Raw genomic sequence first — 10,774 nt, forward strand, 5'->3', positions numbered from 1 at the left:
GAATTCACTCTCGGCAAGCGAATGGAAAGCGTTCCAGGACAACTTGCCTGCGTTTTGACTTGGTCCTGATGCGTCCCACCTTGGCAAGTCTTGCTCGTCGCCAGAGGCTCCGAGATGCACAGAAGACGGTGGCAGCTGCTGAAAAGAAGGGCAGCGGTGAGTTTGTCGACAAGCAAGAACATAGGCAGCTGCCTGTGCTTGGGAAGGAGCAGCTGCCTGGTTTTGGCAATTGCCTTCACAGCGCCCAGAAGCCCGGTGCTCTGCTGCTTTGTTTTTCGCAGTCAGTCAATTGCACACTAGTGAAGCTGAGCCAGGCTCTTCAGCTTTGCTGCTTTTGAGCATCTGTGCTCCACTTATGCCCTGTGACATCTCTCGAGGTTGTTTGCCTCGCCCAGGCTGGCAAGTGCCCGCTAGTACCTAGAGCTGGGCAGGAGAGGGCAGAGAGCACTTCCATCTGACAGCAGGTTGCAGATTGCCTCGGAAAGAGCCGTGTCCTTGGAATGTGCAGCAAATCCTCTTTCTTTGCAAACCGCGGTTAGTGTGCAGTGCAGGTACGCTCTCCCCTTGCCAAATGGAGTGGGAAAGCTTTTCGCTAAGCTAGAGACGACTAGAGAAGCAGAAGCGCGGCTCCGGAGCTGTCCGGAGGAAAGTGCCGCTTCCCGGCGTCTTTCGGCTTGAAGCGGCGCTCCGGAGCGCTGCGCTGCCGCTCTACTGAGCTGTGCGCGAATTAGCCGCTTCTTCGCCTCCGAGAGGCAGAGATCGCGGTTGCTTGGAAGAGGCGAAGAACGAAGCCGCAAAGAAGCGGGCTTGTGTGCCAAGCCTTCCGACTGCTGGAGGACGGTGGCTGCCGCTCTCCTGCCTCTTGAATTCACTCTCGGCAAGCGAATGGAAAGCGTTCCAGGACAACTTGCCTGCGTTTTGACTTGGTCCTGATGCGTCCCACCTTGGCAAGTCTTGCTCGTCGCCAGAGGCTCCGAGATGCACAGAAGACGGTGGCAGCTGCTGAAAAGAAGGGCAGCGGTGAGTTTGTCGACAAGCAAGAACATAGGCAGCTGCCTGTGCTTGGGAAGGAGCAGCTGCCTGGTTTTGGCAATTGCCTTCACAGCGCCCAGAAGCCCGGTGCTCTGCTGCTTTGTTTTTCGCAGTCAGTCAATTGCACACTAGTGAAGCTGAGCCAGGCTCTTCAGCTTTGCTGCTTTTGAGCATCTGTGCTCCACTTATGCTCTGTGACATCTCTGGAGGTTGTTTGCCTCGCCCAGGCTGGCAAGTGCCCGCTAGTACCTAGAGCTGGGCAGGAGAGGGCAGAGAGCACTTCCATCTGACAGCAGGTTGCAGATTGCCTCGGAAAGAGCCGTGTCCTTGGAATGTGCAGCAAATCCTCTTTCTTTGCAAACCGCGGTTAGTGTCCAGTGCAGGTACGCTCTCCCCTTGCCAAATGGAGTGGGAAAGCTTTTCGCTAAGCTAGAGACGACTAGAGAAGCAGAAGCGCGGCTCCGGAGCTGTCCGGAGGAAAGTGCCGCTTCCCGGCGTCTTTCGGCTTGAAGCGGCGCTCCGGAGCGCTGCGCTGCCGCTCTACTGAGCTGTGCGCGAATTAGCCGCTTCTTCGCCTCCGAGAGGCAGAGATCGCGGTTGCTTGGAAGAGGCGAAGAACGAAGCCGCAAAGAAACGGGCTTGTGTGCGAAGCCTTCCGACTGCTGGAGGACGGTGGCTGCCGCTCTCCTGCCTGTTGAATTCACTCTCGGCAAGCGAATGGAAAGCGTTCCAGGACAACTTGCCTGCGTTTTGACTTGGTCCTGATGCGTCCCACCTTGGCAAGTCTTGCTCGTCGCCAGAGGCTCCGAGATGCACAGAAGACGGTGGCAGCTGCTGAAAAGAAGGGCAGCGGTGAGTTTGTCGACAAGCAAGAACATAGGCAGCTGCCTGTGCTTGGGAAGGAGCAGCTGCCTGGTTTTGGCAATTGCCTTCACAGCGCCCAGAAGCCCGGTGTTCTGCTGCTTTGTTTTTCGCAGTCAGTCAATTGCACACTAGTGAAGCTGAGCCAGGCTCTTCAGCTTTGCTGCTTTTGAGCATCTGTGCTCCACTTATGCTCTGTGACATCTCTGGAGGTTGTTTGCCTCGCCCAGGCTGGCAAGTGCCCGCTAGTACCTAGAGCTGGGCAGGAGAGGGCAGAGAGCACTTCCATCTGACAGCAGGTTGCAGATTGCCTCGGAAAGAGCCGTGTCCTTGGAATGTGCAGCAAATCCTCTTTCTTTGCAAACCGCGGTTAGTGTGCAGTGCAGGTACGCTCTCCCCTTGCCAAATGGAGTGGGAAAGCTTTTCGCTAAGCTAGAGACGACTAGAGAAGCAGAAGCGCGGCTCCGGAGCTGTCCGGAGGAAAGTGCCGCTTCCCGGCGTCTTTCGGCTTGAAGCGGCGCTCCGGAGCGCTGCGCTGCCGCTCTACTGAGCTGTGCGCGAATTAGCCGCTTCTTCGCCTCCGAGAGGCAGAGATCGCGGTTGCTTGGAAGAGGCGAAGAACGAAGCCGCAAAGAAGCGGGCTTGTGTGCCAAGCCTTCCGACTGCTGGAGGACGGTGGCTGCCGCTCTCCTGCCTCTTGAATTCACTCTCGGCAAGCGAATGGAAAGCGTTCCAGGACAACTTGCCTGCGTTTTGACTTGGTCCTGATGCGTCCCACCTTGGCAAGTCTTGCTCGTCGCCAGAGGCTCCGAGATGCACAGAAGACGGTGGCAGCTGCTGAAAAGAAGGGCAGCGGTGAGTTTGTCGACAAGCAAGAACATAGGCAGCTGCCTGTGCTTGGGAAGGAGCAGCTGCCTGGTTTTGGCAATTGCCTTCACAGCGCCCAGAAGCCCGGCGCTCTGCTGCTTTGTTTTTCGCAGTCAGTCAATTGCACACTAGTGAAGCTGAGCCAGGCTCTTCAGCTTTGCTGCTTTTGAGCATCTGTGCTCCACTTATGCTCTGTGACATCTCTGGAGGTTGTTTGCCTCGGCCAGGCTGGCAAGTGCCCGCTAGTACCTAGAGCTGGGCAGGAGAGGGCAGAGAGCACTTCCATCTGACAGCAGGTTGCAGATTGCCTCGGAAAGAGCCGTGTCCTTGGAATGTGCAGCAAATCCTCTTTCTTTGCAAACCGCGGTTAGTGTGCAGTGCAGGTCCACTCTCCCCTTGCCAAATGGAGTGGGAAAGCTTTTCGCTAAGATAGAGACGACTAGAGAGGCAGAAGCGCGGCTCCGGAGCTATCCGGAGGAAAGTGCCGCTTCCCGGCGTCTTTCGGCTTGAAGCGGCGCTCCGGAGCGCTGCGCTGCCGCTCTACTGAGCTGTGCGCGAATTAGCCGCTTCTTCGCCTCCGAGAGGCAGAGATCGCGGTTGCTTGGAAGAGGCGAAGAACGAAGCCGCAAAGAAGCGGGCTTGTGTGCCAAGCCTTCCGACTGCTGGAGGACGGTGGCTGCCGCTCTCCTGCCTGTTGAATTCACTCTCGGCAAGCGAATGGAAAGCGTTCCAGGACAACTTGCCTGGGTTTTGACTTGGTCCTGATGCGTCCCACCTTGGCAAGTCTTGCTCGTCGCCAGAGGCTCCGAGATGCACAGAAGACGGTGGCAGCTGCTGAAAAGAAGGGCAGCGGTGAGTTTGTCGACAAGCAAGAACATAGGCAGCTGCCTGTGCTTGGGAAGGAGCAGCTGCCTGGTTTTGGCAATTGCCTTCACAGCGCCCAGAAGCCCGGTGCTCTGCTGCTTTGTTTTTCGCAGTCAGTCAATTGCACACTAGTGAAGCTGAGCCAGGCTCTTCAGCTTTGCTGCTTTTGAGCATCTGTGCTCCACTTATGCCCTGTGACATCTCTCGAGGTTGTTTGCCTCGGCCAGGCTGGCAAGTGCCCGCTAGTACCTAGAGCTGGGCAGGAGAGGGCAGAGAGCACTTCCATCTGACAGCAGGTTGCAGATTGCCTCGGAAAGAGCCGTGTCCTTGGAATGTGCAGCAAATCCTCTTTCTTTGCAAACCGCGGTTAGTGTGCAGTGCAGGTACGCTCTCCCCTTGCCAAATGGAGTGGGAAAGCTTTTCGCTAAGATAGAGACGACTAGAGAAGCAGAAGCGCGGCTCCGGAGCTGTCCGGAGGAAAGTGCCTCTTCCCGGCGTCTTTCGGCTTGAAGCGGCGCTCCGGAGCGCTGCGCTGCCGCTCTACTGAGCTGTGCGCGAATTAGCCGCTTCTTCGCCTCCGAGAGGCAGAGATCGCGGTTGCTTGGAAGAGGCGAAGAACGAAGCCGCAAAGAAGCGGGCTTGTGTGCCAAGCCTTCCGACTGCTGGAGGACGGTGGCTGCCGCTCTCCTGCCTCTTGAATTCACTCTCGGCAAGCGAATGGAAAGCGTTCCAGGACAACTTGCCTGCGTTTTGACTTGGTCCTGATGCGTCCCACCTTGGCAAGTCTTGCTCGTCGCCAGAGGCTCCGAGATGCACAGAAGACGGTGGCAGCTGCTGAAAAGAAGGGCAGCGGTGAGTTTGTCGACAAGCAAGAACATAGGCAGCTGCCTGTGCTTGGGAAGGAGCAGCTGCCTGGTTTTGGCAATTGCCTTCACAGCGCCCAGAAGCCCGGTGTTCTGCTGCTTTGTTTTTCGCAGTCAGTCAATTGCACACTAGTGAAGCTGAGCCAGGCTCTTCAGCTTTGCTGCTTTTGAGCATCTGTGCTCCACTTATGCTCTGTGACATCTCTGGAGGTTGTTTGCCTCGCCCAGGCTGGCAAGTGCCCGCTAGTACCTAGAGCTGGGCAGGAGAGGGCAGAGAGCACTTCCATCTGACAGCAGGTTGCAGATTGCCTCGGAAAGAGCCGTGTCCTTGCAATGTGCAGCAAATCCTCTTTCTTTGCAAACCGCGGTTAGTGTGCAGTGCAGGTACGCTCTCCCCTTGCCAAATGGAGTGGGAAAGCTTTTCGCTAAGATAGAGACGACTAGAGAAGCAGAAGCGCGGCTCCGGAGCTATCCGGAGGAAAGTGCCGCTTCCCGGCGTCTTTCGGCTTGAAGCGGCGCTCCGGAGCGCTGCGCTGCCGCTCTACTGAGCTGTGCGCGAATTAGCCGCTTCTTCGCCTCCGAGAGGCAGAGATCGCGGTTGCTTGGAAGAGGCGAAGAACGAAGCCGCAAAGAAGCGGGCTTGTGTGCCAAGCCTTCCGACTGCTGGAGGACGGTGGCTGCCGCTCTCCTGCCTCTTGAATTCACTCTCGGCAAGCGAATGGAAAGCGTTCCAGGACAACTTGCCTGGGTTTTGACTTGGTCCTGATGCGTCCCACCTTGGCAAGTCTTGCTCGTCGCCAGAGGCTCCGAGATGCACAGAAGACGGTGGCAGCTGCTGAAAAGAAGGGCAGCGGTGAGTTTGTCGACAAGCAAGAACATAGGCAGCTGCCTGTGCTTGGGAAGGAGCAGCTGCCTGGTTTTGGCAATTGCCTTCACAGCGCCCAGAAGCCCGGTGTTCTGCTGCTTTGTTTTTCGCAGTCAGTCAATTGCACACTAGTGAAGCTGAGCCAGGCTCTTCAGCTTTGCTGCTTTTGAGCATCTGTGCTCCACTTATGCTCTGTGACATCTCTCGAGGTGGTTTGCCTCGCCCAGGCTGGCAAGTGCCCGCTAGTACCTAGAGCTGGGCAGGAGAGGGCAGAGAGCACTTCCATCTGACAGCAGGTTGCAGATTGCCTCGGAAAGAGCCGTGTCCTTGGAATGTGCAGCAAATCCTCTTTCTTTGCAAACCGCGGTTAGTGTGCAGTGCAGGTACGCTCTCCCCTTGCCAAATGGAGTGGGAAAGCTTTTCGCTAAGATAGAGACGACTAGAGAAGCAGAAGCGCGGCTCCGGAGCTATCCGGAGGAAAGTGCCGCTTCCCGGCGTCTTTCGGCTTGAAGCGGCGCTCCGGAGCGCTGCGCTGCCGCTCTACTGAGCTGTGCGCGAATTAGCCGCTTCTTCGCCTCCGAGAGGCAGAGATCGCGGTTGCTTGGAAGAGGCGAAGAACGAAGCCGCAAAGAAGCGGGCTTGTGTGCCAAGCCTTCCGACTGCTGGAGGACGGTGGCTGCCGCTCTCCTGCCTGTTGAATTCACTCTCGGCAAGCGAATGGAAAGCGTTCCAGGACAACTTGCCTGGGTTTTGACTTGGTCCTGATGCGTCCCACCTTGGCAAGTCTTGCTCGTCGCCAGAGGCTCCGAGATGCACAGAAGACGGTGGCAGCTGCTGAAAAGAAGGGCAGCGGTGAGTTTGTCGACAAGCAAGAACATAGGCAGCTGCCTGTGCTTGGGAAGGAGCAGCTGCCTGCTTTTGGCAATTGCCTTCACAGCGCCCAGAAGCCCGGTGCTCTGCTGCTTTGTTTTTCGCAGTCAGTCAATTGCACACTAGTGAAGCTGAGCCAGGCTCTTCAGCTTTGCTGCTTTTGAGCATCTGTGCTCCACTTATGCCCTGTGACATCTCTCGAGGTTGTTTGCCTCGCCCAGGCTGGCAAGTGCCCGCTAGTACCTAGAGCTGGGCAGGAGAGGGCAGAGAGCACTTCCATCTGACAGCAGGTTGCAGATTGCCTCGGAAAGAGCCGTGTCCTTGGAATGTGCAGCAAATCCTCTTTCTTTGCAAACCGCGGTTAGTGTGCAGTGCAGGTACGCTCTCCCCTTGCCAAATGGAGTGGGAAAGCTTTTCGCTAAGCTAGAGACGACTAGAGAAGCAGAAGCGCGGCTCCGGAGCTGTCCGGAGGAAAGTGCCGCTTCCCGGCGTCTTTCGGCTTGAAGCGGCGCTCCGGAGCGCTCCGCTGCCGCTCTACTGAGCTGTGCGCGAATTAGCCGCTTCTTCGCCTCCGAGAGGCAGAGATCGCGGTTGCTTGGAAGAGGCGAAGAACGAAGCCGCAAAGAAGCGGGCTTGTGTGCCAAGCCTTCCGACTGCTGGAGGACGGTGGCTGCCGCTCTCCTGCCTCTTGAATTCACTCTCGGCAAGCGAATGGAAAGCGTTCCAGGACAGCTTGCCTGGGTTTTGACTTGGTCCTGATGCGTCCCACCTTGGCAAGTCTTGCTCGTCGCCAGAGGCTCCGAGATGCACAGAAGACGGTGGCAGCTGCTGAAAAGAAGGGCAGCGGTGAGTTTGTCGACAAGCAAGAACATAGGCAGCTGCCTGTGCTTGGGAAGGAGCAGCTGCCTGGTTTTGGCAATTGCCTTCACAGCGCCCAGAAGCCCGGTGTTCTGCTGCTTTGTTTTTCGCAGTCAGTCAATTGCACACTAGTGAAGCTGAGCCAGGCTCTTCAGCTTTGCTGCTTTTGAGCATCTGTGCTCCACTTATGCTCTGTGACATCTCTGGAGGTTGTTTGCCTCGCCCAGGCTGGCAAGTGCCCGCTAGTACCTAGAGCTGGGCAGGAGAGGGCAGAGAGCACTTCCATCTGACAGCAGGTTGCAGATTGCCTCGGAAAGAGCCGTGTCCTTGGAATGTGCAGCAAATCCTCTTTCTTTGCAAACCGCGGTTAGTGTGCAGTGCAGGTACGCTCTCCCCTTGCCAAATGGAGTGGGAAAGCTTTTCGCTAAGATAGAGACGACTAGAGAAGCAGAAGCGCGGCACCGGAGCTATCCGGAGGAAAGTGCCGCTTCCCGGCGTCTTTCGGCTTGAAGCGGCGCTCCGGAGCGCTGCGCTGCCGCTCTACTGAGCTGTGCGCGAATTAGCCGCTTCTTCGCCTCCGAGAGGCAGAGATCGCGGTTGCTTGGAAGAGGCGAAGAACGAAGCCGCAAAGAAGCGGGCTTGTGTGCGAAGCCTTCCGACTGCTGGAGGACGGTGGCTGCCGCTCTCCTGCCTCTTGAATTCACTCTCGGCAAGCGAATGGAAAGCGTTCCAGGACGACTTGCCTGGGTTTTGACTTGGTCCTGATGCGTCCCACCTTGGCAAGTCTTGCTCGTCGCCAGAGGCTCCGAGATGCACAGAAGACGGTGGCAGCTGCTGAAAAGAAGGGCAGCGGTGAGTTTGTCGACAAGCAAGAACATAGGCAGCTGCCTGTGCTTGGGAAGGAGCAGCTGCCTGGTTTTGGCAATTGCCTTCACAGCGCCCAGAAGCCCGGTGTTCTGCTGCTTTGTTTTTCGCAGTCAGTCAATTGCACACTAGTGAAGCTGAGCCAGGCTCTTCAGCTTTGCTGCTTTTGAGCATCTGTGCTCCACTTATGCTCTGTGACATCTCTGGAGGTTGTTTGCCTCGCCCAGGCTGGCAAGTGCCCGCTAGTACCTAGAGCTGGGCAGGAGAGGGCAGAGAGCACTTCCATCTGACAGCAGGTTGCAGATTGCCTCGGAAAGAGCCGTGTCCTTGGAATGTGCAGCAAATCCTCTTTCTTTGCAAACCGCGGTTAGTGTGCAGTGCAGGTACGCTCTCCCCTTGCCAAATGGAGTGGGAAAGCTTTTCGCTAAGATAGAGACGACTAGAGAAGCAGAAGCGCGGCTCCGGAGCTGTCCGGAGGAAAGTGCCGCTTCCCGGCGTCTTTCGGCTTGAAGCGGCGCTCCGGAGCGCTGCGCTGCCGCTCTACTGAGCTGTGCGCGAATTAGCCGCTTCTTCGCCTCCGAGAGGCAGAGATCGCGGTTGCTTGGAAGAGGCGAAGAACGAAGCCGCAAAGAAGCGGGCTTGTGTGCCAAGCCTTCCGACTGCTGGAGGACGGTGGCTGCCGCTCTCCTGCCTCTTGAATTCACTCTCGGCAAGCGAATGGAAAGCGTTCCAGGACAACTTGCCTGCGTTTTGACTTGGTCCTGATGCGTCCCACCTTGGCAAGTCTTGCTCGTCGCCAGAGGCTCCGAGATGCACAGAAGACGGTGGCAGCTGCTGAAAAGAAGGGCAGCGGTGAGTTTGTCGACAAGCAAGAACATAGGCAGCTGCCTGTGCTTGGGAAGGAGCAGCTGCCTGCTTTTGGCAATTGCCTTCACAGCGCCCAGAAGCCCGGTGCTCTGCTGCTTTGTTTTTCGCAGTCAGTCAATTGCACACTAGTGAAGCTGAGCCAGGCTCTTCAGCTTTGCTGCTTTTGAGCATCTGTGCTCCACTTATGCCCTGTGACATCTCTCGAGGTTGTTTGCCTCGCCCAGGCTGGCAAGTGCCCGCTAGTACCTAGAGCTGGGCAGGAGAGGGCAGAGAGCACTTCCATCTGACAGCAGGTTGCAGATTGCCTCGGAAAGAGCCGTGTCCTTGGAATGTGCAGCAAATCCTCTTTCTTTGCAAACCGCGGTTAGTGTGCAGTGCAGGTACGCTCTCCCCTTGCCAAATGGAGTGGGAAAGCTTTTCGCTAAGATAGAGACGACTAGAGAGGCAGAAGCGCGGCTCCGGAGCTATCCGGAGGAAAGTGCCGCTTCCCGGCGTCTTTCGGCTTGAAGCGGCGCTCCGGAGCGCTGCGCTGCCGCTCTACTGAGCTGTGCGCGAATTAGCCGCTTCTTCGCCTCCGAGAGGCAGAGATCGCGGTTGCTTGGAAGAGGCGAAGAACGAAGCCGCAAAGAAGCGGGCTTGTGTGCGAAGCCTTCCGACTGCTGGAGGACGGTGGCTGCCGCTCTCCTGCCTCTTGAATTCACTCTCGGCAAGCGAATGGAAAGCGTTCCAGGACAACTTGCCTGCGTTTTGACTTGGTCCTGATGCGTCCCACCTTGGCAAGTCTTGCTCGTCGCCAGAGGCTCCGAGATGCACAGAAGACGGTGGCAGCTGCTGAAAAGAAGGGCAGCGGTGAGTTTGTCGACAAGCAAGAACATAGGCAGCTGCCTGTGCTTCGGAAGGAGCAGCTGCCTGGTTTTGGCAATTGCCTTCACAGCGCCCAGAAGCCCGGTGTTCTGCTGCTTTGTTTTTCGCAGTCAGTCAATTGCACACTAGTGAAGCTGAGCCAGGCTCTTCAGCTTTGCTGCTTTTGAGCATCTGTGCTCCACTTATGCTCTGTGACATCTCTGGAGGTTGTTTGCCTCGCCCAGGCTGGCAAGTGCCCGCTAGTACCTAGAGCTGGGCAGGAGAGGGCAGAGAGCACTTCCATCTGACAGCAGGTTGCAGATTGCCTCGGAAAGAGCCGTGTCCTTGGAATGTGCAGCAAATCCTCTTTCTTTGCAAACCGCGGTTAGTGTGCAGTGCAGGTACGCTCTCCCCTTGCCAAATGGAGTGGGAAAGCTTTTCGCTAAGATAGAGACGACTAGAGAAGCAGAAGCGCGGCTCCGGAGCTATCCGGAGGAAAGTGCCGCTTCCCGGCGTCTTTCGGCTTGAAGCGGCGCTCCGGAGCGCTGCGCTGCCGCTCTACTGAGCTGTGCGCGAATTAGCCGCTTCTTCGCCTCCGAGAGGCAGAGATCGCGGTTGCTTGGAAGAGGCGAAGAACGAAGCCGCAAAGAAGCGGGCTTGTGTGCCAAGCCTTCCGACTGCTGGAGGACGGTGGCTGCCGCTCTCCTGCCTCTTGAATTCACTCTCGGCAAGCGAATGGAAAGCGTTCCAGGACAACTTGCCTGCGTTTTGACTTGGTCCTGATGCGTCCCACCTTGGCAAGTCTTGCTCGTCGCCAGAGGCTCCGAGATGCACAGAAGACGGTGGCAGCTGCTGAAAAGAAGGGCAGCGGTGAGTTTGTCGACAAGCAAGAACATAGGCAGCTGCCTGTGCTTGGGAAGGAGCAGCTGCCTGGTTTTGGCAATTGCCTTCACAGCGCCCAGAAGCCCGGTGTTCTGCTGCTTTGTTTTTCGCAGTCAGTCAATTGCACACTAGTGAAGCTGAGCCAGGCTCTTCAGCTTTGCTGCTTTTGAGCATCTGTGCTCCACTTATGCTCTGTGACATCTCTGGAGGTTGTTTGCCTCGGCCAGGCTGGCAAGTG

This window comes from Anomalospiza imberbis, unplaced genomic scaffold, assembly GCF_031753505.1.
Source record: "Anomalospiza imberbis isolate Cuckoo-Finch-1a 21T00152 unplaced genomic scaffold, ASM3175350v1 scaffold_132, whole genome shotgun sequence".
NCBI lineage: Eukaryota > Metazoa > Chordata > Aves > Passeriformes > Viduidae > Anomalospiza > Anomalospiza imberbis.